General features: G+C 44.6%; 1 protein-coding gene and 1 long non-coding RNA gene across 3 annotated transcripts in view; one reads left to right on the top strand and one right to left on the bottom strand.

Moving 5' to 3' along the window:
* Window positions 1–25,021, bottom strand: LOC308463905. The gene is made up of 3 exons (XR_013979809.1): window positions 24,937–25,021; window positions 17,601–17,670; window positions 1–70 (listed from the first exon to the last, which is right to left on the bottom strand). It is a non-coding gene; the product is annotated as an uncharacterized lncRNA (long non-coding RNA).
* The window catches only part of LOC308463824 (claudin-34-like), a 312,859-nt gene that overhangs the window by 200,612 nt on the left and 87,178 nt on the right, over window positions 1–25,069 (top strand). The window lies entirely within an intron of this gene.

Here is a 25,069-nt window from a genome sequence, read left to right on the forward strand (position 1 = left end):
TGAGAGATGATTCACCTCTAACCTCCCGCTGGATTATCTTCACAGAAGTCCATAGCCTTTACCTTGACTGCTGAAAGAAAAAGGAGAAAATTGTTGAGATGAATGACCTGTCTCTTGTAAGTGGCATGAACAAAGAGTAAGCACTCCATGATACAGCACTTACAATTTTCAGAATATGTGCATGTATTTGAGCTGATACATAATTAAGAGGGGAGGGGGGAACCCTCAAGCCATTTTATTTACTTCAATCTGCTGGTTTTACTGACATGTATAAAACATGGAATTATGTTTTATACATGTCAGTAAAAACATTATGGCCTTATTTGTCAGGCCTTTGGTCATATCATAAAAAGATGCTGCTGGATCCAGCCCGTAGCCCATCTATTCCAACAAATGTCTCTTGAAAGTCCAAAAGCAGGATTTGAGTTCAACAGCACTCTCCCTTCTGTGGTTTCCAGCAGCTCGCATACAGAATCATCGCTGCCTCCAGCAGTGGACTTGGAACATATCCCTCAGGGCTAACCACCATGTGGCTCCTGGTCCAGCTCCCTCAGTAATGTCAGTCTTGTCTGGCCTTGGCTGCACGTGGTATCAGACGGGGTGTCTCCCAGCCTGACCTGGAAAGGCCAGGAATTGAACCTCAGACCTTCTGCATGAAAAACAGATGCTCTACCCCTGATCCACACCCTTTCCTCATCAGATATGTATCCCAACAGATATTCATCACAATTGCTAAATATGTAGTATGTACAGACCTTCGAATACCAGTAGCTGGTGGACAATTGAGGGAAAGTGTAGCTTGTGAGCTTCGGCTGGTAGCCCTTGGAGACAGGATGCTACATCCAACAAGGCAAAGTCATTCCAGGGAGGGGGAAGGGGAAGGGTAAATGTTGGTCAGGAGGTTTGCACTTCTATACTGCCTCTCAGGTGCGCCAACTGCAGGGGGCCAAAGGGACCTCAGACCCCTCAATATTTGTTTTAATGGGGGTGAGCCCCCTCAATCTTGAGGTGTGCGCATTGCACATTGCAGGTCCAGTGGCCAGCTCCTCCAGAGCACTCGGCCTCCTTTGGAACACACATGTCGTCACACATGCATGATGCAAGATGCATGTGATGTCATGCTAACATGACACGCGTGACGCACACCAGTTGCCTCCCCCAGTCTTGGGGGCAACTTGACACCTCTGCTGCTGCTTCATGCTCCCCCAGCCCCACCCCACCCCCCGGAAGCACTGTGCCATCTGCAGTGTGCTGAGTGAGACCATAAGTCCTATCATCCCTGACCCCTACTGGGCAACAACAGAAATGGTCATTTTGCTCCATAAATTTATTTCTTTTTCCCTCAGCATATGATTGCATCTAACTATTGTTACCATAAAGCACCAATGCTGCAGCAAGCAAAGGCTTTAGCAGCTCAGCCAGCTGCTTGTGGCTGGAAAGCCAGACAGGATGTTTGTGACTGTTGCCATGGGAACAAAGGGGCAGTCCATTCTGTACTGAGCACCGGATGTTAGCTCAGTGTGTGTGTGTCATATGACCCGTACTGGATGTACTTGGGAGGAGTTTTTTCTTGCTGTTGTTGAGTGCAGACATGTTTCTCTGTACTGATGTAAGAGGCAGAAATAAATGATGTAAATAGTTTTCTGTCTGCTTCTTTCCCCTCCCTGGGGACACCAAAGGGGAGAGAGAAAGAACGGTGTGTTCCTCTCATACATCTGAGAAGAATCGCCGGACCTCGCCTGCTTATCAGCAGAGGTTGGGAGACGCGGGGAGGTCGACAGGAATATCTGCCGGTGCCTGCTTGTGGCACATTCCTCTGACCCAGGCAGAATTCCAACAGTGGTAGCAGAGGATGGTTGCGATTCATCGGACATCTGCATGAGAGGCTGGTGGATTGTCCTCCTCTGCTCCAAGGAGGAAGAGAAGCGTCTGAAAGATGCCAGAGGCTCCACAGACAGCTGGTGGAAAGAAGAGGTGTTTTCCAAGCAACGGAGCTCAAGGTATGCTGCATTTCGGGCTAAAAGTGTGAACGCAGGAAGATTAATTCCCTGGTTCACGGAGCTGCGTTTCAAAGAAAACAAAAGCTCCGGGAGAAGAGGCCTGCAGCTTGAAGGCAGAGGCCTGCATTCCACAAATTTTTGTGGTAGATAAGGAGTCCCATTGAAATGCATTGTTGCTAGGTAACGGTCCTGGAAAATTACTGGCAAAGGGGCTGGACTCTGAGTGTAAGCCTGGGAAAGCGAAACAAAACCAGAGAATGTTTTGGCTACAAGGTTTATGAGCTCTTGGGAGGGACTTTTCAATAGCAGCCTGAGTTTAGCTGCCAGGTGCAAAGAGCGTAAACAATTTGCAGTTTGCTGCGTGAGAAAGGAAAAAAACGACTGTTGGATTTTACAGTTTGTTTGAGAGTGTGGGCTGGAAAGCTGAAGAGGCTTGGCTTCAAGATGGATGCCAAGAAAGGAGCTTTGCCTTGCCCACCTCCCTTAACCAATGACAATTATTCATCTTGGTCTGTAAAGATGAAGGCCCTGCTGCAGAATCAGAGGCTTTTTGATGTAATTGAAAACCCCATCCCTGCAGCACCAACCGGAGGTTGGGAATCACGGAATGTAAGGGCCAGGACTGCTATAATTCTGTGTGTCTCAGATGATCAGTTGGTGCATGTTCAGCATTTAGAAAATGCGAAAGAGGTATGGGACACGCTGCGTACAACGCATCAGAGAGATGCTGGTTCTTCAGCGTTGCTGTATTTTGAGAAATTGACCAATCTGAGACTTGCGCCTGATGGAGATGTTCAAGCGCACCTGACAGAAATGAAGTTTCTGCGTCAACAGATGGTGGAACGCAATTTCCGTCTTCAGGAGGAAGTGTTTTGCTTCATGATGATAAACAGCCTTAGCCGCACCTACAAGGTTGTTGCCAGTCAGCTTGGTTCCCTACCGGCCGCGCAGCTGACCGCGGAGAGAGTTTGTGCTGTGGTCCTGAATGAACACGACAGACTTGCTGCACTGGAAGAAAAAGACAGGGGGAGGGAAGAACAGAGTTCTAATTCCCCCACTGCTGATGCTACTGGAGAGCATGGTGTAGCATTGAGTGCTGTCCGATGCTACAATTGTGGACAGACTGGGCATCTACAGCGAAACTATAAGAAGCCGCGCCAGTCAAGAGGAGCAAAGAGCAGCTCTACGAAGCCTCAGGCGTCAGGCAAAAGCCGTACCAAGTGCCAGGTGAAACCTGCAAAGGCTATGATGGCGAAAGGAGCCACGCCAGATGTTGGGAACTCGTTCATAATTGACACGGGCGCAACGGTTCACATGTGCCCGCACAGAGGACTGTTTTCGACGTTGAAGAAGCAAAGCTTCACTGTGAAACAGGCCAACGGTCAGGAGCTGGAAGCGACTGGAATTGGGACTGTGTATCTTGAGAGTCTGAACTTGACTATAAGTCATGTTTTCCTGGTTCCAGAACTGAGATTTAATCTGCTGAGCGTGTCGCAGATTGCAAAGAAAGGACTGAAACTGTCCTATGATGCTAAAAGCTGCAAGATCTACAAAGATGGAGAACTGTTTCTTACTGCCAAAGAGAAAGATGGACTGTATTTGTTGACTTTTGATCAAAGTGATTACATGAAATGTAATTCTTCTGATTCTAACGAAATCTCTCTTGCAGGTATGACCAGTGTGAGCACCAGGAAGGTGACGAAGAAGGTCGACAGAGCATTTCAGCGGGTGTATGCTGATGTGATTGGTCCTCTAGAACCATCTAGAGGCGGTGCACGATTTTACCTTTTGTGTGTGGATTGTTTCACTAATTATTCTTGGGTTTATATGATGGAGAAACCGCAAGAAACTTTAGAAAAGTTTCAGGAATTTTGTGACAAGGTTAAAAATATGCATGATGCTAACATTGATTGTCTTTTCACAGATGAGAAACAAGTTTTTCTGTTACAGAAGTTTCAGAAGTTCCTGGATGGAAAAGGGATAGACCACAAAGTGGCAGTCTCGCAAGAAGCGTGGAACAGGGGGGTCTGTGTAAAAGTGAACAAAGAATTGCAAAAGGGGATGAATGCGCAATTGCTGAGTTCACATTTGCCACATGAATATTGGGCCGAATCACTAGCGTCCTATCTTCATGTGTGGTTGAGAAAGGTCTCAACAGAGTTGGGATGTTCTCCTTTTGAGAAGCTGTTCAATAGAAAACCTTCTGTTGCCTATTTTAAGGTTTTCGGGTCTCATGTGAGAACAGAAGCTCCAGGTGGTGTAAAGAATGCCAGAGGCATTTTTGTGGGTTATGAAAAGGGTCTCTACAGAGTAATTTTGTCTGAATCTGGTCAGGTGATTCTCACAAAGTTCCTAGAGAGTGCTCCAAAGCAAGAGCGGATAGTACAGACATTTCCCACAGGAAACGATTCTGATGATGATGATGATGATGAGTTTGATCTTATTGAGTTCAGTAGTACTGATGATGACAGCGATAGCTCAGACAGCTCAGTTGTCACAGTCATTGAGAGGAAATCTCATATAATGACTAGACCCTCAGAAGAGGAGGATGAACCATTGATTAAGCTTGCTACTGGTTCTCAACAGAGTCCAAAGGTTGAACCAGTGAGCACAGAGGATCAGAACCTTTTACGTAGGTCTGAGAGAGCAACGAAGGGTGTACCACCCAAGAGGTATTCAAAGGAGTTTGCTAACCTTGCATATGTTGCTATTGTAAACGACCAAGGACAGATTGAAGCTGTGTCTGAGTCAGAGACAAAGGCACAACAGAGAGGTGTTAACCGAGGTAATGCGAAGTCACACAACCAGAGAGGTACATTGGTTAAACCAGTGGCGGGTAGTTCCAAGGGTGGAACTGAAACAACAGGGGAATGTTATAAATATAACAACTGTTTGTTTTCTTCTCTGGATGACGCTTTGCTCGCAGCACACATTGATACTTTAGGGGGAGTATGTTACCATAAAGCACCAATGCTGCAGCAAGCAAAGGCTTTAGCAGCTCAGCCAGCTGCTTGTGGCTGGAAAGCCAGACAGGATGTTTGTGACTGTTGCCATGGGAACAAAGGGGCAGTCCATTCTGTACTGAGCACCGGATGTTAGCTCAGTGTGTGTGTGTCATATGACCCGTACTGGATGTACTTGGGAGGAGTTTTTTCTTGCTGTTGTTGAGTGCAGACATGTTTCTCTGTACTGATGTAAGAGGCAGAAATAAATGATGTAAATAGTTTTCTGTCTGCTTCTTTCCCCTCCCTGGGGACACCAAAGGGGAGAGAGAAAGAACGGTGTGTTCCTCTCATACATCTGAGAAGAATCGCCGGACCTCGCCTGCTTATCAGCAGAGGTTGGGAGACGCGGGGAGGTCGACAGGAATATCTGCCGGTGCCTGCTTGTGGCACATTCCTCTGACCCAGGCAGAATTCCAGGCTACACTGCTCTCCTGGGCTCTCTCTTGAGGAGGAGCTGTTCTTGATTGTTCCTCTGGCAGTTTCAGTGAAGAACAGTGGGCGGCGGATGAGGCTGCATTGTCAAGATGATGAAGGTGGTGATGATGGTGATTAGAATTAGATTTTGATTTTTTTTGCCTGCCCTTTACTATAAGGTAACTTAGAACAATTTAAAAATACAATGTTGAAACAATTTATAGAAACACTCATGATTTTGTTGTTTATAAGTAAGGTCTTAATTGTCTGTTTTTATGACTAGTCCCTGGGGAGTTTAAAATTGAACAGTGTGCCATAAATATTGCAAACACACCTACAACAGTAACAGTACGTTCTGGATAATATTGTTCTATCTGCTGTAGTTTGGGGCACTTTATGATTAGTAATCCCATCTCAAAATTCCCAGGGCTTTGGCTGTAGTTGCCAAACACTATTTTCCAAGTTGGCTGTCATGTCTTAAATAATGGAGGATCATATCCAATGTTCTTCTGGCCACTGAAATTAATGCATCATTACTTTTATCCCTAGGGTTCTGAATACCTTCCTTTACAGCTAACAACCAGCCAACCTAAATTTAGATGAAAGCTCTCCTTAGCAAATGGCAAGGTCAGAGCCAACAGAATGCATATACAGTACATTCAATGTGAATCATAACATAAGAAGAATAGCTAAACTTTCCCTGGAGTACAACCTCTTCCTAGTATTAAAACTAGTTGGTTACTCTGTTAAAAAACAGTGTAGTATTAAAACAGTCGGTTACTCTGATAAAAAAATGTGAACAATTGTCATTTGCATGCCAAGGCCTCCATGCTCCAAAGTTCCCAGGAGAACAAGAAACACCCAGACACAAAGTATTTTGGTTTATGGGTTCAAATAGGCCACAACCTTCTTGGTTACAGATGTGAGCTGTCTGGCTTAGGCACTGGGGTGAGACCAAGCTATATCTTGACTCCTGTCCATCTGCAGAGAGTCTACCTAAGGGTAAACAACTGATAGGGGGCACCCTATGACTTACATCAAATAGGGGCACCCGAGGGGTCCCCACATAGGCTGTGACATGGTCCTAGCCCATGTCCAGGCATCGGTCAGGATTCACACCCCAGATCCTTTTAACAGGATACTCTTACTGAGAAGGGGCAGGTGAAGTCTGCAACCTCCCCTCCATCCAAACAAAGGCTTACCCAATGCCTCACACAAAGTTGTGATGATTGCTACCAGGTAGGTGAAAACCAAATGGCCGGTGCCAATTTGCCAAATGGAAAAATTCCTACCTGCCCACAACAATATGGTGACCAACAATTGTCCATAGCAAGGTCATATCTGAGCAAAGCATGAAAAGAGGGTGGGTGGGTGGGTAGGGTGATCTGGCGTTAGGGCGAGTGAGAGGGTGCTGCCAGTCGTGCCATAGTTAAATCTCCTGCAACCACACCCCCTCTTGGTGCTGACTGGCTGGGGGCCGCCCCACAAGGTGCAGTTCCCCCAGCAACAATGACGCCACTAGCGTGACGTGGAAGAGAGGTGGCAACTCTCTGCCCCTAAGAGATTTGTTCACTTTTAGAGATTCTGAAGAATGACAGATCTAACCACTCACATTTCTTAAAAAAAAATAATAACAGCCACAAGGCATTCTATGGACAAAATAAGCCATAGACCTAAGAGCGTTTTCCCTTTGCATTATTCCTTTTGGGAGGACTGAGGAGCCCAATCTCTTTGTTGTATTAGTATTTTGTACAGTACTATGATGGAGTGAGTTCCTGTTCCTGTTATTGTTAAAATGATTGTACTTGGAATGCTTATTATATTTGCTTGACATTAACCAGTACATTTGAATAACAGCTTATTTTATAATCATTTAAAATGTTAAAATGTTTATGTTATAAAAAGGAATTATTTGGATTGTCATATGAAGTTTTGAAACGATCTAGCATTGGAGTGTTATTGTAATGCTATATTGATTTGCATTTAGTGTGTTGTGTTGTGGCTTTGGGCAAATATTTACACAGAAAAGTGTCATACAAGTGGAAAGTACCAGAGGCAGGTACCAGAAATCAGGGACAGCTGGAGCATCTGGTATGGAGTTAGGATGGGCAAGAAATCAGAATAAGTTCACTATTAAAGATGAAGCTACCAAATTCACTTTCTCTGGAACTCTATGTGAAGTGATACCTTGTCATGCTTCACTATTTGCACCTCTCCACATTTTTCAATGCAGTTCTCCAGCCAAGTAATGTGTACAAATATGCACATATCAGAGTGTGCACGACAATGCATATGCTAGTTTTTGTTTTGTTCTTTAAAAAGTACAATAGTATTTCCTGCTTTACAAAAATGTGTAACATAAGCAAAATTGCATATAAAGATGCACAAGTTGCCCCAAAAATGGACAAGTTGCCCAAAAAATATGAATGGAATTTAAGATTGGAAAAATGAGAATCTGAGAGAACCAAAATTGAAAGTGTCACCCATTCTGAGTATAGAAATAGAAAGTCAAAAGCTGCCTTGTAGCTCATCACCAATCTATTTGCCCATGTAGCTCCAAGGCATCCCCAGGACCAGGAGAGTAGGGAAGGGGAAACAGGATGACATGGGGTGGGGCTTAGAGTGGGGGAAGAGAGTCTGGAGGAAGCGGGTCTTTCCCTCTCCCAGGATAGAGCTGCCTTGGCTGGGGAAGCAGGACTCCCATCTCCCCTCTTCCCTCTTGGGGAAAAGAGCAATTCTGGGAGGGTGAAATATACTCGGAGTCAAGTGTGGATATCATGCTCTTTATTCAGCTCATAGTAGTGAGGAATGAAAGTTTCCCCAAAATATCTGCTTTATATACATTATTTAAACAATGGGCCGCACGTGATTGGCTAATTCTGCGATTCTCCTGTAGGCCAATCAGGTTGCGGCTTCACTTCCACCTGGAGTTGGATTGGGTGGCTCCTGTGGACCAATCATACTGCTGCATTGTTCTAGGACCAATCAGACTGCTGCCTTCTGAATCCAATTGTTCTAGGACCAATCAGACTGCTGCCTTCTGAATCCAATTGTTCTAGGACCAATCAGACTGCTGCCTTTTGAATCCTATTCAACTCAGTACATAACAGAGGGAATCAGCCAAACTCTAGTGGTGGAACCAGAGTCAGAAGGGGACCCAGGACCAGCGACATATCTAGAAACACACAGATCCTTCCTGATGCAGTGCATGTCTGCGTGATCAACAGTCTCGCATTGCATAAGAGTCTCATGAGTGAGCTCACCTTGTCCATCTTTATAGCCAGGGCCAGCCCATCCACGAGGCAGACGGAGATAGGCACCTCAGGTGGTGGAATCCAAGAGCCTCCTTCCCAGGCAGCAGCAGCACCAAAAAACTGAAGAGAAGTAGCTGCAGTGGCTTTCAGATTCTGGCAAAATCTTGCAAGAAAGTACCCTGGGAGATTGTGCAAGAGCCCCACAAGATGGTGCAGAGGCCTCCGCCTGATCTCTCAGGGCTCTTGCATGGTTTCATTGGAACATGGAAGCTGCAGTCATACAACCCCAGTAAGCAAGGCTTCGAAGGAGGGAACAAGGGGGCAGGCACAGGTTAGCACCTTGCTATTTTGCTTCAGGTGGCAAAACAGGATGGGCTGCCCCTGTTTATAGCAGGTGGAGGTGGAGGTGCCCACCCTTTGAGACAATTCCATTGCCTCCATGCAGTTCTGAACTACTTGTCCTGGTGTTGGACTACTTAAACTAGGACCACAGCTTCTAGTCTGGCTGGCCTCACCTTTTCTGTCAGCTTGCCTGAGTGTAGCAGCTGCTGGGACTCATTACCTGCTGCTGAGCCTGTAATTTCTTTTCAGTCTCAATAAATATTTGCAGGATCCTTGTGTGCATACTCTCTGTTTTGACACCAGCCTATCTGAGATGAATGCCTGAAAAAGCTTTTGCACAATCTAGGTGAGTTAGGGTACCTGATTTGAGTTTTCTATCACTGTTAAATAGGGGTGAGGGAACTGGATTTGGCTGGCAGGCCAGATCCTTATCTCCCTGCAGCTGCTGAGGGTCGTCAAGACAGGTGGGTGGGGTTGCCCACTTATCAGCTGCATGACACTACACAAGCCCCAAGGATCAGCTGATCATCAAGGCTTGCATAGCATGATACATGGGATGCGGATGGTGCTGTGATCTAAACCGATGAGCCTCTTGGGCTTGCCAGTTTGGAAGTTTGGCAGTTTGAATCTGCATGACGGGGTAAGCTCCCGTTGCTCTGTCCCAGCTTCTGCCAACCTAGCAGTTTGAAAGCATACCAGCGTGAGTAGATAAACAGGTACCATTGCAGCGGGAAGGTAAACAGTGTTTCCGTGCATTCTGGCACTTATCATGGTCCTCCGTGTGCCAGTAATGGTTTAGTCATGCTGCCCACCTGACTTGGAAAGCTGTCTGTGGACAAACGCTGGCTCCCTCGACCTGAAAAGCGGGATGAGCGCCACACCCCATAGACGCCTTTGACTGGACTTAGCCATATTGAGGTCCTTTACCTTTTACCTTACATGGAAGCCCCAAAGATCACACAGTAGAATACCAACCATACTGGTCACCCTGCCAACGTCAGTGCCAATGCCAGTCACTGGGAAAACTTTCATATAAAATGCATTTTTAAAAAAGTAGCCATTCTAGTGTCTTGCAGAAAAAACAACCCAGAGCCTGTGAGCCTTGCATAGGCATGGGGGAGAAAAGTGACTCTACCTAATTCACATTTTCTGAAACAATATGTGAACTGAAATGCAGTGATTGTTCAAAATTCATACTTCTCAAAATTTTGCAATGCAGTTCTCCAGCCAAGTAATGTGTACAGAAATGTGTACACTAAGATCAAAATGAGTATAAAAAGGCATATATTGGTGAAAATAAACACACACAAATGCATTTAAAGGGGGGAAATACTTTGCAAAAATGTGTACGTTAGGAGAAAATCACACTAAAATGCTGATGAATTTTAGGAGGAATTTTGGGGGGAGGAAATGCAACCTGATCTGGAAATGAAAAGAACTGGATTTAAGACTGAGAAACTGAGAAATTCAGATTTGCCCATCCCTGCTCCTTCAGGACTTACATATCTGGCTTGGGAATGAGCTTTCATAGGCAAAAGAAGACAGGCAAAGTATCATATGAATAAATTCCAGCCCAGGAAGTGCAGAGATATACAGCTGTGGCATCTGGACTTTTCCTTATTTCTAAATCAAACCCACAGACCAGGCATGAGGCCAAACTACTGTTCTCAAAATAGGAGTTCTCATTCCTTAACACTGGGCATCAGACTTCACTTCCAAACTCGGAGAAGTGCTAATATTATCTTGAGATGTTCCTCTCCTTAATTCAAGGGGTTGTTTTGTATTTTGACCTATTTTTAGAGCCAGTGGACCAAGCCAAGTGGAATGAACAAAACGGACCGGAAGACTGCAGACATCATCCCAAGAAAGAACAGCACAACTGAAAGGGGTGTGCATTTGTTTTTGTACCCAATGAAAAAATTGGACCAAACAATGGCCCAATATTTTGCCCAAAATTTTCATTTGTTGCAAAATGAATATGTGTAATAGGATGATGGTGATGACTGTGAAGAAACTAGCTCACTGTACAGAGGTAGGAGTTATATCAGTTGCTCCTCCTACTTTTGCATCTGTCCCCCCCCCACCACTCACATGTAGCCCAGAAGGTCAGAAAAGGTCGCCAATCCCTTCCCAGACTGGTACCTACCAAGTCAAACTGCAACTCAGAATTCATTTACTGCAGCCTTCCAACTTCTTGACAATCATTCTGGAGGGTTATCGTCAAAACTATAATAGGTTGCCAAACACAGCTACTGGGATGCATTGAGATTTGTGCATCAAAGGCCATGGGCAAATGAATGTGTTGTCACACACTTTCTGTTTGAAATCTGGATGGGTTGTTGCACAGAAATGCATGGAAACTCTCCATATGGTCAGAAGCCTCCGGGTGACTGTCGCAGCAAAGGGTTCCAACAGCTGCTACAGCAGCATGTGGTGAGGCCACCACTAGACGGCTCCCAGCACTGCCAGTTGCTCACTCATTTCCTCATCCTCCAGCAGTGCTATGCTCTTCTTTTCTTTTCTTTTTCTTTTCTTTTTTCAGAAAAGAACGAGGAAGAAGGATGTTACTGTGACCTCCCTCTTGCTGTGACTTCTTTGTAGGTTATAAATTATATTAAAGACATAATCACAACATGCAAAGCCTTATTTGATTTGCAATCAGCACTGTATAAGACACTCTTGCTAGATACTGAAATTTGTAGCTCTGTGAGGGGTTATTTGGGGAGAACCATGAGTGTTTAAAGTGGTATCATAGTGCTTTAAAAATATAGTGTAGATGAAGCCATAGTCACACTGAGCAGAGGTAGAACTTAACTTCCTAGTTACCTTGCACTGTACATGCATTCACTGTTGTGTTCAGATTAGAAATGTTGCTTTCAACATGAGTTTGGCTGTATCAGACAACAAGGTGAGAAGTAGTGGATTTACAGGACAGCTAATCTGTTCCTGTGTGCTTTGCCTCCAATTGTTTATCCTGCCTACAATAGCTCTGCAAGAGTTGATTTTTTTAAAAAAAGTTATGATACAGAACAGCTGATCCTTTTTCTTATTCATAGAAATTAAAATATAAGCTTTCCAAAGTTTATCTGGAGACAAGTCATAAAGAAGCAAAAATATAGACTTTTTCCAACTATGGAACCCTTCTTTCATTAGAAGTTTTAAAATGGCTTTAGAAAAGAAGGGAATCTACTGCTACTGCTACTATTCACATAAAGGGCTTTAAAATGTCTAAGGGCAATTCGTACATTAGAGATAAAATCAACTCTAAGACAGTTCCTCTCCACAGACTCATAATCTAATGGACACAAGACAAAGTGGGAAAGAACAGGCAGGAAGAAAAAAGCCAGCGCTGACTGATGACCTAAAGATTGGAAAAATGAGAAACTGAGAGAAGATGGCCAGGATGAAGACGAGCAGCAAAGTCAGTCCTTAGGGAATCTGCAGGCGACCTTGGAGCGGACAGCTCACGGAAGAACCCCGACCAAACCTAAGAGGAGGCGTGTAGTGGTGATAGGGGATTCCCTACTGAGGGGAACAGAAGCAGTGATCTGTGGGCCTGACAAGATGTCTCGGGAAGTGTGCTGTCTCCCCGGGGCTAAGATCCAAGATGTAACTGAACGACTGCAAGGAATCATAAAACCCACTGACAAATACCCCTTCCTCTTGGTTCATGTGGGAACCAATGACACTGCAAGCAATAGCCTCCAGAAGATCAAAAGAGACTACGAGGCTCTGGGCAGGAAATTGAAGCAATTAAATGCACAAATTGTCATCTCATCTGTCCTCCCAGTTGAACGACGTGGCCCAGGGAGAGAGGGGAAAATAGTGGAAGTGAACAGCTGGCTTCGCAAATGGTGTAAACAGGAACGGTTTGGATTCTTAGATCACGGACTGCAGTTTCTTGAAGATGGACTTCTGGCAAGCGATGGGCTGCACCTCACAACGGTTGGGAGAAATGTTTTTGCCAAAAATCTCAGAAACCTCATCAGGAGGGCTTTAAACTGACTAATGTGGGGGAGGGAGACAGTGCTCCTGAAGGTAGGAGTCTATCAATTGATGAAGATGATCATCCAAATGTCATAGACCAAATGGAGCAAACAGCACACAGACCTAGTGGTGGGAGGAAAAAATCCTTAAATAAGAGTCACGGGGGAATGATTAATGGACTTCAATGTCTGTACACTAATGCGCAAAGCATGGGAAATAAACAAGATGAGCTTGAGCTCTTGGTACAGCAAACTAAATATGACATAATAGGCATCACTGAAACCTGGTGGGATAAGTCCCACTATTGGAATGTAATAATGGGGGGATACAATCTATTTCAGAGAAACAGACCAGACAAGAAAGGAGGAGGAGTGGCGTTATATGTCAGGGATGTGTATACCTGTGAAGAGATCCAAGATTTAGAACCTCAAAGCCAAAGTGAGAGCATTTGGGTCAAAATTAAGGGAGAGAAGAATAACAGTGACCTCATTGTGGGAGTTTACTATAGATCCCCAAGCCAAACGGAAGACATAGATGATGCCTTCCTGGAACAGATGGCCAAGCATGCAAAAGGAAGGGAGATAGTAGTAATGGGGGACTTCAATTACCCGGATATTTGTTGGATGTCAAACTCAGCCAAGAGCATAAGGTCAAACAGATTCCTCACTGGCCTTGCAGACAACTTCATTGTCCAGAAAGTGGGAGAAGCAACAAGAGGAACAGCCATTTTAGATCTGGTCCTAACCAATGTTGATGACCCGGTTAGTGGGGTAGAAGTGGAAGGATCATTAGGCGCGAGTGATCATGCTCTTCTGAAGTTTACTATACAGCGGAAAGGAGCAGCCAAGCATACTAGGACTCAATTTCTTGACTTTAAGAAAGCCGACTTCATAAAACTTAGGGAAGTGCTGGGTGAGATCCCATGGACAGTAATACTAAAAGGAAAGGGAGTTCATGATGGCTGGGAGTTTGTTAAGAGGGAGATACTAAAAGCACAATGTCAGGCAATACCAATGAGACAAAAACATGGAAGGTGCCTAAAGAAGCCAGGGTGGCTATCTAAAGAACTTTTAACTGAGTTAAGATTAAAAAAGGATGTGTACAAAAAATGGAAAAGGGGGGAAACCACCAAAGAGGAATTCAAACAAATAGCCAGCACGTGTAGACACAAAGTCAGAAAAGCTAAAGCACAGAATGAACTCAGGCTTGCTAGAGAGGTTAAAAGCAACAAAAAAGGCTTTTATGGGTATGTCTGTAGCAAAAGGAAGAACAAAGAAACAGTGGGGTCACTCAGAGGAGAAGATGGTGAAATGCAAACAGGGGACACAGAAAGAGCTGAACTCCTCAATGCCTTCTTTGCCTCAGTCTTCTCCGATAAAGAAAACAATGCCCGACCTGAAGAATTTGGAGCAAATGATTCAGCAAAGGAAACACAGCCCAGAATAACTAAGGAGATAGTACAAGAATATTTGGCTAGTTTAGATGTATTCAAGTCTCCAGGGCCAGATGAACTGCATCCAAGAGTATTAAAAGAACTGGCAGATGTGATCTCAGAACCACTGGCAGTCATCTTTGAGAATTCCTGGAGAACAGGCGAAGTCCCGGCAGACTGGAGGAGGGCAAATGTTGTCCCTATTTTCAAAAAGGGGAAAAGAGAGGACCCAAATAATTACCGCCCAGTCAGTCTGACATCAATACCAGGGAAGATTCTGGAGCAGATCATTAAGCAAACAGTCTGTGAGCACCTAGAAAGGAATGCTGTGATCACCAACAGTCAGCATGGATTTCTGAAAAATAAGTCATGTCAGACTAACCTGATCTCGTTTTCTGACAGAATTACAAGCCTGGTAGATGAAGGGAACGCAGTGGATGTAGCCTACCTTGATTTCAGCAAGGCATTTGACAAGGTGCCTCATGATATTCTTGTAAAGAAGCTGGTAAAATGTGGTCTTGACTATGCTACCACTCAGTGGATTTGTAGCTGGCTGACTGACCGAACCCAAAGGGTGCTCATCAATGGTTCCTCTTCATCCTGGAGAAGAGTGACTAGTGGGGTGCCACAGGGTTCTGTCTTGGGCCCGGTCTTATTCAACATCTTTATCAACGACTTGGATGATGGACTCAAGGACATCCTGATCAAATTTGCAGATGACACCAAATTGGGAGGGGTGGCTAACACCCCAGAGGACAGGATCACACTTCAAAACGACCTTGACAGATTAGAGAACTGGGCCAAAACAAACAAGATGAATTTTAACAGGGAGAAATGTAAAGTATTGCACTTGGGCAAAAAAAATGAGAGGCACAAATACAAGATGGGGGACACCTGGCTTGAGAGCAGTACATGTGAAAAGGATCTAGGAGTCTTGGTTGACCACAAACTTGACATGAGCCAACAGTGTGACGCGGCAGCTAAAAAAGCCAATGCAATTCTGGGCTGCATCAATAGGAGTATAGCATCTAGATCAAGGGAAGTAATAGTGCCACTGTATTCTGCTCTGGTCAGACCTCACCTGGAGTACTGTGTCCAGTTCTGGGCACCACAGTTCAAGAAGGACATTGACAAACTGGAACGTGTCCAGAGGAGGGCAACCAAAATGGTCAAAGGCCTGGAAACGATGCCTTATGAGGAACGGCTAAGAGAGCTGGGCATGTTTAGCCTGGAGAAGAGGAGGTTAAGGGGTGATATGATAGCCATGTTCAAATATATAAAAGGATGTCACATAGAGGAGGGAGAAAGGTTGTTTTCTGCTGCTCCAGAGAAGCGGACACGGAGCAATGGATCCAAACTACAAGAAAGAAGATTCCACCTAAACATTAGGAAGAACTTCCTGACAGTAAGAGCTGTTCGACAGTGGAATTTGCTGCCAAGGAGTGTGGTGGAGTCTCCTTCTTTGGAGGTCTTTAAGCAGAGGCTTGACAACCATATGTCAGGAGTGCTCTGATGGTGTTTCCTGCTTGGCAGGGGGTTGGACTCGATGGCCCTTGTGGTCTCTTCCAACTCTATGATTCTATGATTCTATGATGAATACGCCAATATTATTTTTATTTAGGAAAGCTTTTCCAAATATCCTATACAATTTTCCTATCCATTTCCCCACCTCAGCTGTTTGAATTGTTTGCTAAGAGAAACTTTTGCCCTAGGGCTGAGGCAGCCCATGTGGTGGATGTTGCTGACTCCCATCTTTTGAAGGTGTGATGGGGTGGGGGAGATTAAGACCAGAAAGGGTCCCCCAGTCCTGTGCTAACAGATACGCCTTATGATAAGGTCTAATGTCTGGTAAGTTAAATCCTCCTTCCTGTATAGACAACTGCATTTGGTAGATAAATAAGATGAAGAATTACCCGACATAAATTTTCGAAATATATCACACTGATCTTTTGAGAACACAGCTGGAGAATACATAGACAAATACCATGTAGCGTAAATATTGTTTGTGGCAGAAATTTTATCTCAAGCATATTGCTGTTGTTGTTTAGTCATCTTAGTCGTGTTCGACTCTCCGTGACCCCATGTACCAGAGCATGCCTTGGAAACTCTCACTTTCTTCTCAAAGCTTCCCCTTTTTTTATGTCCATGGAGTTTTCTTGGCAAAATACTGGAGTGGTTTGCCAGTTCCTTCTCCAGGTGGATCACATTTAGTCTAAACTCCCGGCTATGACCTGTCCATCTTGGGTGGCCCTGCACGGCAAAGCACATAGCTATTCAAGCGCCTTCGCCACGACAAGGCAGTGACCCATGAAGGGGTAAGCATATTGACCTAACCCAAATAGTAAGTTTAAGTGATGCCCATCTTTCCAATTCCCTGGAGATTTCCATGATCAACCTGTTTAAATTTATTTTGCTGTATTTCACTGCATAATAGTCACACCCCTTTTTTCAGTCCCTAAAATCGGTCCCAAAGTATTCACTGCATAATAGTCACATGGCATTCTCAGCACACATTCTCAGTGGCAGCCAAAGGCTCAATGGGAGCGGGTGGGCAGGCGAAGCTGCCATGAGTGAGGCACAAGAGACTTGGATCTCACAAGCAAAGCACGTGAGACTTGTATCTTCCCACAATAGCTAAACTGCACCCTGACACATTAACGTGTGAAGCATTTCTTTCTCATTCTTACAGAACCAGCATTCTGATTCTGATTCTGCTTTCTTTTGTGATTATGGGTAAATATAAAAAGTATTCTGTGGGCTTCAAGCTGGAAGTGATCAGTTTTGCTGAACAGCATGGAAACAGAGCTGCAGAAAGGCAGTTTTCAGTGAGTGAAATGTTGGTGTGAGACTGGCAGGAAGTGAAAGACAAGCTAAAAAACATAAACCTTTCTAGACATGTGTTTAGAGGTTCTAAAACTGGCAGGTTTCCACAAATCAATGAAACTGTTTGGGTATGTGAATGAAATGCGAAACAACGGCTGCAGTGTATCATATGAGATGTTGCAAATGAAGGCACAGGAGGCAGCATGCAAACACAACATTCCCACAACTCAGTTTAATGCAAGGAGAACCACAATATGCCAAAAGTTGCCACCTGATTTCCCTGACAAGCTTGAAAGCTTTCATAGATTTGTTTTGCGCATGTGACAGGAAACTTCATACTCACTTTCTCAAATCTGTAATGCTGATCAGACTCCAGTGTTATTTGATACTGACCAGCCCCCTGGTTTCAATCTCTGTAGAAAAATATGGGAACATGTCCTAAATGGGGAATACATCAATCAATTCACTCTCATGCTCCCATCCGCTGCCCGTAGCTCTAAGTCAACACCTAACGAGCAGCGCAGAAAGGACAAGAAAAAAGTCACAACTGGGTGCATTTTTTCTAAATATATGGAGGCATTTTCAGTTTATGCTGGTGTGGTCTCAGCAGTTTGCCCCAACCAGGGCTGGCATTTAACTACCAGCAGATTATCTTAAACACTAAATCAATGGCTGGTGAAGCTGTGGCCCTAGAATACGATGAAGCATTTAGAGAAAGGGCAGCAAAGGACTCCACTGCCAGGTGGGATGTTAAAACCCCCATCTTTGAGCACCTTATTAACTCTAAGTTACAGGACAGGCTTGCTTCTTTTTTTAACATAATAGCTTAACATAATAACTTATAGATGCTTTCTAAGGCAAACTGATGAACCTAAATCCATATATCAACCCATCTAAATTAAATTTCATATGACCCATCATGCATGCTTGCCTCCAACACAGTATGCCCTTAGCACAGGGCCAGGATTCATTAAGCCAAGGCAATTAGGCCAAAAGAATAGAGTAGTTACCCTTCCTGATTCCTGCACGTGGTCAGAAAAAGGGGTGGTGGCCACGTGGCCAGAAGAAGAAGAAGAGTTTAGACTTGATATCCCGCCTTTCACTCCCCTTAAGGAGTCTCAAAGTGGCTAACATTGTCCTTTCCCTTCCTCTCCCACAACAAACACTCTGTGAGGTGAGTGGGGCTGAGAGACTTCAGAGAAGTGTGACTAGCCCAAGGTCACCCAGCAGCTGCATGTGGAGGAGCAGGGAAGCGAACCCGGTTCACCAGATTACGAGTCCACCGCTCTTAACCACTACACCACGCCGGCTCACCAGAAGGTGTTGTTACTTGCCCCTCTGCTGAGAGTTAGGGAGCAGTAGAACCCTTAAGCAGTGGTCCTCCAGTTAAAACCCCCAGCAGCCGCAGCCGCAGCACTGGCCTTGGGGAGTAGGCGGAGGATATTTGGTGGATCAGAGGGTGCAGCACATGACTCCCAGGTGTTTGTGAAGAACCCTCCCCCACAGATGCGCCTCTGTGAGGCCTAATCCCGGAGGAGAGTTTCAAGTCTACTATTAAATCATCTGCATACAGAGCTAATGTATTGTTAATGTGAGCTGATTTGTCTTTGCCCACCCTCTTTGTGTGTTTTCCCTCATTCTTTTTTCTTTAATGAATTTGCAATTAAAAAATAATAAACAATAATCCCAAGCCCAGGTGTTGCCATGCAGGATTTAACAGAGCAGCAGGAACGCTGCTGCATCTTCAGCCCTGCTAAGCACACACATTAGCGGGGGAAGCGGGGTGGGGGGGAGGCAGAATGGGCCCAGTGCCGCCATGGGATGGCCATGGGGCTGGCTCAGGATGCAACAGAATCAGGGCCAGCTGCACCCCTTTCCTTTCCCACCCTCAGAACACCTCATCCCCCTTGAATTCACCCTCACATCTGGCAGACAGAAAGGGGGGGCACCACATCCTGGCAGAGTGATTGGCATTACTCTGCACATGGAGGCCAGCAGGGCTGGGCAGAGGGACAACTCCAGAGGGACAGTCCACCCCTCCCCAGCCTAGTGCAAAGCTCTGCAATCCCCTTCCTTGAACGAAAGATGGGTACAGGTTCATAAAATCACAGAATTGTAGAGTTGGGACCACAAGGGTCATCTAGTCCAACCCCCTGCATTGCAGGAATTCCAGCTAAAGCATCGCGGCCATCCAACCTCTGCTGAAAAACCTAGGAAGGGGAGTCCACAACCTCCCAAGGGAGACCGTTCCACTGTTGAACAACTATTCCTGTCAGAAAGGTTTTCCGAATGTTTAGTCAGAATCTCCTTCCTTAGAATTTGAAGCCATTGGTTCAAGTCATTGGTCCAGAGTAGGAGAAACAGGTTTGCTCCATTTTGCATGTGACAGCCCTTGTGATATTTGAAGATGGCTGTCATATCTCCTCTAGGTCTTCTCTTTTCCAGGCTAAACATAAGCATCTCCTTCAACCGTTCCTCATAAGGCTGGTACCCAGACCCTTGATCACCTTGGCTGCTCTCCTCTGTACACATTCCAGCTTGTGAAGATCCTTCTTCTAGCCATATGGCTTAAACCAGATCAGAAACTATTGTAGGACCCTGGATTCATACCACTAATATCTATGGCTTGATCGTAGCTGAATTCAGGACATTTCATTCTTAATTCTTAATGCATCTTTTGAAAAAACAAAAATGATATCCTTGGGTGCACTTCAGGCCCTTTTGTATGTGTGTGCGTGCGTATGTGTGTGTGCGTGTGGTTTCTAAATTTACACAAGGCAAGGCAGTGGGCTTTTTACAGGAAGGAACTTTAAATAAGCTGACCCCAAACTTTCTGGAGTCAACACAAGTCCTTCATGTAAAAAATGTTTAGTATATCTATGGAGTCATGGTCAATATGAATTGAAGGGCTATGCCCTCTGGTGGTTGGCTACCTCTACTGCAAGTTAACAACATTTGCCATGAAGCAGGGGAGATGAACAAGAGTAACTATTTGTGTTTCTTTTATTTGCTTGAGGGCATCACATTTGAAAGTGGAAGTCACACATTAATTCAATGCGATGCAGATCTATGGAGGCTTCAGACAATATTGCTGCCCTGTCAGGCTACAAGTGAAATGGTGCCTGTTGTGGCATCAGCCCAGCCTAGGTGTCAGCCTAGAATGGTCCAGCTTGGAAAGAAATCAATTTTCTCAGGACATTGAACTAGAAGAATGAGGCACTATTGGATGCATGAAAACATTAGAGTACTAACTGGAACTGACCATTGGGGTAATGCCTTGCTGGTGTTGAAAGAACTTTGTTGGACCCCAACCCATTCCCCAACTCAGTTCAGTGTGGTGCCTTGGGGGTCCAGGTACCTGGAGGCACATCTTCTCCTGTATCCATCTGCCCCTGCATTGCCACCATCTACCAATGTGCTCCCCTGAGCCACCACCACCCACTGCCACCCAAGGTGGCCTGGAAACGATGCCTTATGAGGAACGGCTAAGGGAGCTGGGCATGTTTAGCCTGGAGAAGAGGAGGTTAAGGGGTGATATGATAGCCATGTTCAAATATATAAAAGGATGTCACATAGAGGAGGGAGAAAGGTTGTTTTCTGCTGCTCCAGAGAAGCGGACACAGAGCAATGGATCCAAACTACAAGAAAGAAGATTCCACCTAAACATTAGGAAGAACTTCCTGACAGTAAGAGCTGTTCGACAGTGGAATTTGCTGCCAAGGAGTGTGGTGGAGTCTCCTTCTTTGGAGGTCTTTAAGCAGAGGCTTGACAACCATATGTCAGGAGTGCTCTGATGGTGTTTCCTGCTTGGCAGGGGGTTGGACTCGATGGCCCTTGTGGTCTCTTCCAACTCTATGATTCTATGATTCTATGATCTCCACTTATGCCACAAAGTTCACTGAGTAACCTTGGGCCTGTCACTGTTTCTCAGATTACTTTGCAGAGCTGTTATGAGGATGTGTTGGGGATGAGAGCAATCATGTACACCATCTTGAGCTCCTTGGAGGAAAGGCAGGATAAAAACAAAATGATGAAAAATAACTAAAATAATAAACCAGGGAGTGAAAGGGGCATTTTGCTTCTGATACTCAGCCTTTGACAGTTCCCCTCCACCCCATGTAGGCTTGCATGGAGCTGACCTATACTCTGCTTTCTTTTGGTAACAAACAAAGGCCATTTTATGCCCCAATGCATTTAAATTGTTTTTTAAGGTCTGTTTTTCTGCTGCTTTAAACTACTTTTTGTTGCCTTTGACTTTATATTTCTTTACCAACTATTGTCATGCATTATTCTATTTGTAAACCACCCTGGAAATTGAAGAGCCATCTAGGAATTCATCAGTATCATAATCAAATTATTGTTAGATTTCAAACCCAGCAGCCCAGATAAATTATTTTAATATGAATATGCTTGGAAAAATAACTCTGGAAAAGAAGATCCTTGTCACCTTATAGACCATCTTCCAACATGGCCACCCGTATCTGTGTCTGAAATCAATAGATTTGTAGCCCAACTAAAACCTGGGAAGGCCTTAGGGAGGACTTGATCCCACCAGAAGTTATTAAAAACAATCTGGACTTCGGGCTCCTATACTGGCCTCTCTCTTTACTTGCATTGATTTCCATGGACGAGTCCCCATTAAATTGGGGGCTGGCAGTCATTGCTTCCATTTTTTAAAAAGGGTCAAATGATGATCCGGCTAATTATAGACCAATCAGTCTACTTAATACCATCAGCAAGCTCTATGCAAGACATTCACAAAGGAAATTCTTGGATTGGTTGGAGTAAGAGAACATTCTAGCAGATGAACAACCTGGTTTTAGGGAAAGGCGATCCACTATCGATCAATGCTTCATCTTACCTCATTTGATTAGGAAATATTTCTCTTGTAAAACAACTTCCCCATATGCCGCCTTCATAGACTTTAGAGCCACATTTGATTCCATATCCCGACCCAATTTGTGGAAAAAAATTGGAGGCATCTTTGATTGATAGATGATTTATCTACCTAATTTGAATGCTGCATGAAGGGACTTCTCTTAAAAGTAAGATACATACTCCTCAGGGTCATCTTACTAGAGCAATCAAAACTGCAAAGGGAGCTAAACAAGGCTGCATACTGGCTCCACTTCTGTTCAATTTCTGTATCAATTCTATGGTGGATTTTCTTCGCAACAATAATTTCCACCCCCAAAAACTAGCTGGAAGAGACATCACTGTCCTGCTCCCATTGGCCTTAAAAGAGTGCTGAGAGCTTTATCTCTTTTCTGCAAAGAAGACCATCTAAGTGCTCAGTCACCAGAAAACTAAAATTATGGCATCTGCTTTAAAAAACAACGCCCCAGGGGACACTGCTGGACTATAGATGGACATAAAGTAGAACAGGTCTCCTGTTCCAAATACCTGGGTATAGTCTTTCATGCTTCAGGAAGCAGGAAAGCGCATGGAGACTATGCTACTAGCAGTGCTCAGAGGAGCTCAATGGATATACAAAAATTCTTCAGATCTAAAGGAGACCATTATATACCAGCAGCATTGAGATTATTTGAAGTAAAGTCTGTTGCCCAACTCTTATATGGTGCCCAGCTAGGTCCCTTTCCAAATTTGACATTGCTGGAGTGCATCCAATCTAAATTTCTAAGATCAATCTTTCAGGTCCCTAAATGTGTCACCAATGTCATCTTGAGGCTGGAGGCAGGTCTCTTGAGCAAAGAGGCCAAAATATGGGTGTCTATACTCAACTATTGGCTAAGATTCTCATTTTTTCCTACTGGGCTTGCTCCCATTGTTCTCAAGGAAGAATCTGCATGGTATCAGGCAGTTATGACCTAAATTCTAGCTCTGGGCTTTTCTCTTGAAGAATTGCTCAGAATGGGGTTTGAGCAGCCTAAGTCAGCCATCAAACAGTGTATCACAGACACAGAACGCCAAATGGATCTGGATAGGTCCCCATCTTTTATTGTCAATGATTGCAGCAGGTATCTCTCAACGCTTATGGAGTATCTAAGCAATCTGGATGTGCCTAAATATCGAAGGGCAGGGGTAGGCAACCTAAGGTCCCTGAGCCACCCCCGAACCGAGCCGCCTGCTCGACGAGCCCCCGCGAGCTGTGCTAAACCGGCAAAGCGTGGCGCAGGAACTCACTTCCATGGTACTGGAAATAGCGTCTGCGCATGCACAGATGCCGGAAATCGTGTCTGCGCGGACGCCAGAAATTGCAGGAGCATGCGTTCCTGTGTGAGCACAATCTGACCCACGGAGAGATCTCCGCTGGAGTGAACCGGCCCAGGCGAGGTAAAGCATGCTGACCCCTGTCGTAGGGCATTCACCTTGGCTCAATGCTGCTCTCCCCTCTGCTGTTCCATTTTGTCTCGCATTCTACAAATGCTAGAAACGTCTGCTTTTTAAAAATGAAATCTGTGATCCTGAGAATTATGGTTCATTTAGGGGAGCAACTATCCCCTTGACTTCCCATGGACCTCTGCCAGATTAAACCCTGTGGAGGCCCCTAGGCAGCTTGCAAATTATCTCCTACTAGGCTTTTGTAATTTTGTTTCAAGATCAAATCAATATTATTTTGATCCATTGTCGCGAGTCCCCTAAAAGGCCCATAGGTTGATGCCAACTCTGTCTATTTGGTAATCCAGTAGGGTACCTGCATGGTATCCTATTGATGAAACATTCAGTGGTTCAGGGAGAGGTGTAGGATAACACATCTATTCCATCTCCTTTCCCCCATTCACATGACAGCCACTACAGTACCAAACTACCTCTTCAAAGAAGCCCACATCCTTAGAATTCTAATCAGCTACTTCCTATTGATGTGTCATTTGAAATTCTGAGAGCGCCGTTGCCAGGCTTAAAGGTATAGCGACCATTATTTGGAACGAATGCTGAATATTCATCATGTCTGTGAATAACAGGCCCCTGCTGAGAGATCTAGAAGGAGGTGACGCTCTTGGGAATGCATAGAGTATAAACAGCTCTGAACTTTAAACAGCATTGTGGAGTCTTGGATCACCTCAAAGTTATATTATTGCACGGGGAGGTTAGGAAAATGATATGAAGCAGGAATGCCTTCCAGATAGGGACAGGAGAGAAATTTGATTTGGTTCTCATTTAAAGGTGAACCTACCTAATTCACACTTCAAAAAAAATATGCAAACCAAAACACAAATATGATTTAAAATTCACATTTCTCTAAATCTTGCAGTGCAGTCATCTGTACCAAAAAAAAATGTATATACTAGTGTGACATGTGCATGTAAAAGCTTGTACAGTGGTACCTCAGGTTAAGTACTTAATTCGTTCGGGAGGTCCGTACTTAACCTGAAACTGTTCTTAACCTGAAGCACCACTTTAGCTAATGGGGCCTCCTGCTGCTGCCGTGCCGCCGGAGCACGATTTCTGTTCTCATCCTGAAACAAAGTTCCTAACCTGAATCACTATTTCTGGGTTAGCGGAGTCTGTAACCTGAAGCATATGTAACCTGAAGCGTATGTAACCTGAGGTACTACTGTATTATATAAAATAACATGCAAAAAACATCGCATTTTGGGAAATTGCTTGCCAAAATTAGCATATTAGTCAAAATTGCATACAAAAATATTTATCACAAGGCCCATATTATCTAGATTAGAGAAAAGGTGGGCAGCCATTTTCTGTTTATAGGGAATTGCCTTTGTGCAGTAGGCTACATTCCAGCCATGCCAAGCCACTGGTTCCTGTACCTATGTCTCTCTGTCCCAGATTCCCAATGAAGCAATGAAGGCAATCAAGAAGCATTATGAGAATTCAGTGACATGTTTCAAC

Source organism: Podarcis pityusensis (genome assembly GCF_964106645.2).
Source record: "Podarcis pityusensis genome assembly, chromosome: 15".
Taxonomy (NCBI): Eukaryota; Metazoa; Chordata; class Lepidosauria; order Squamata; family Lacertidae; genus Podarcis; species Podarcis pityusensis.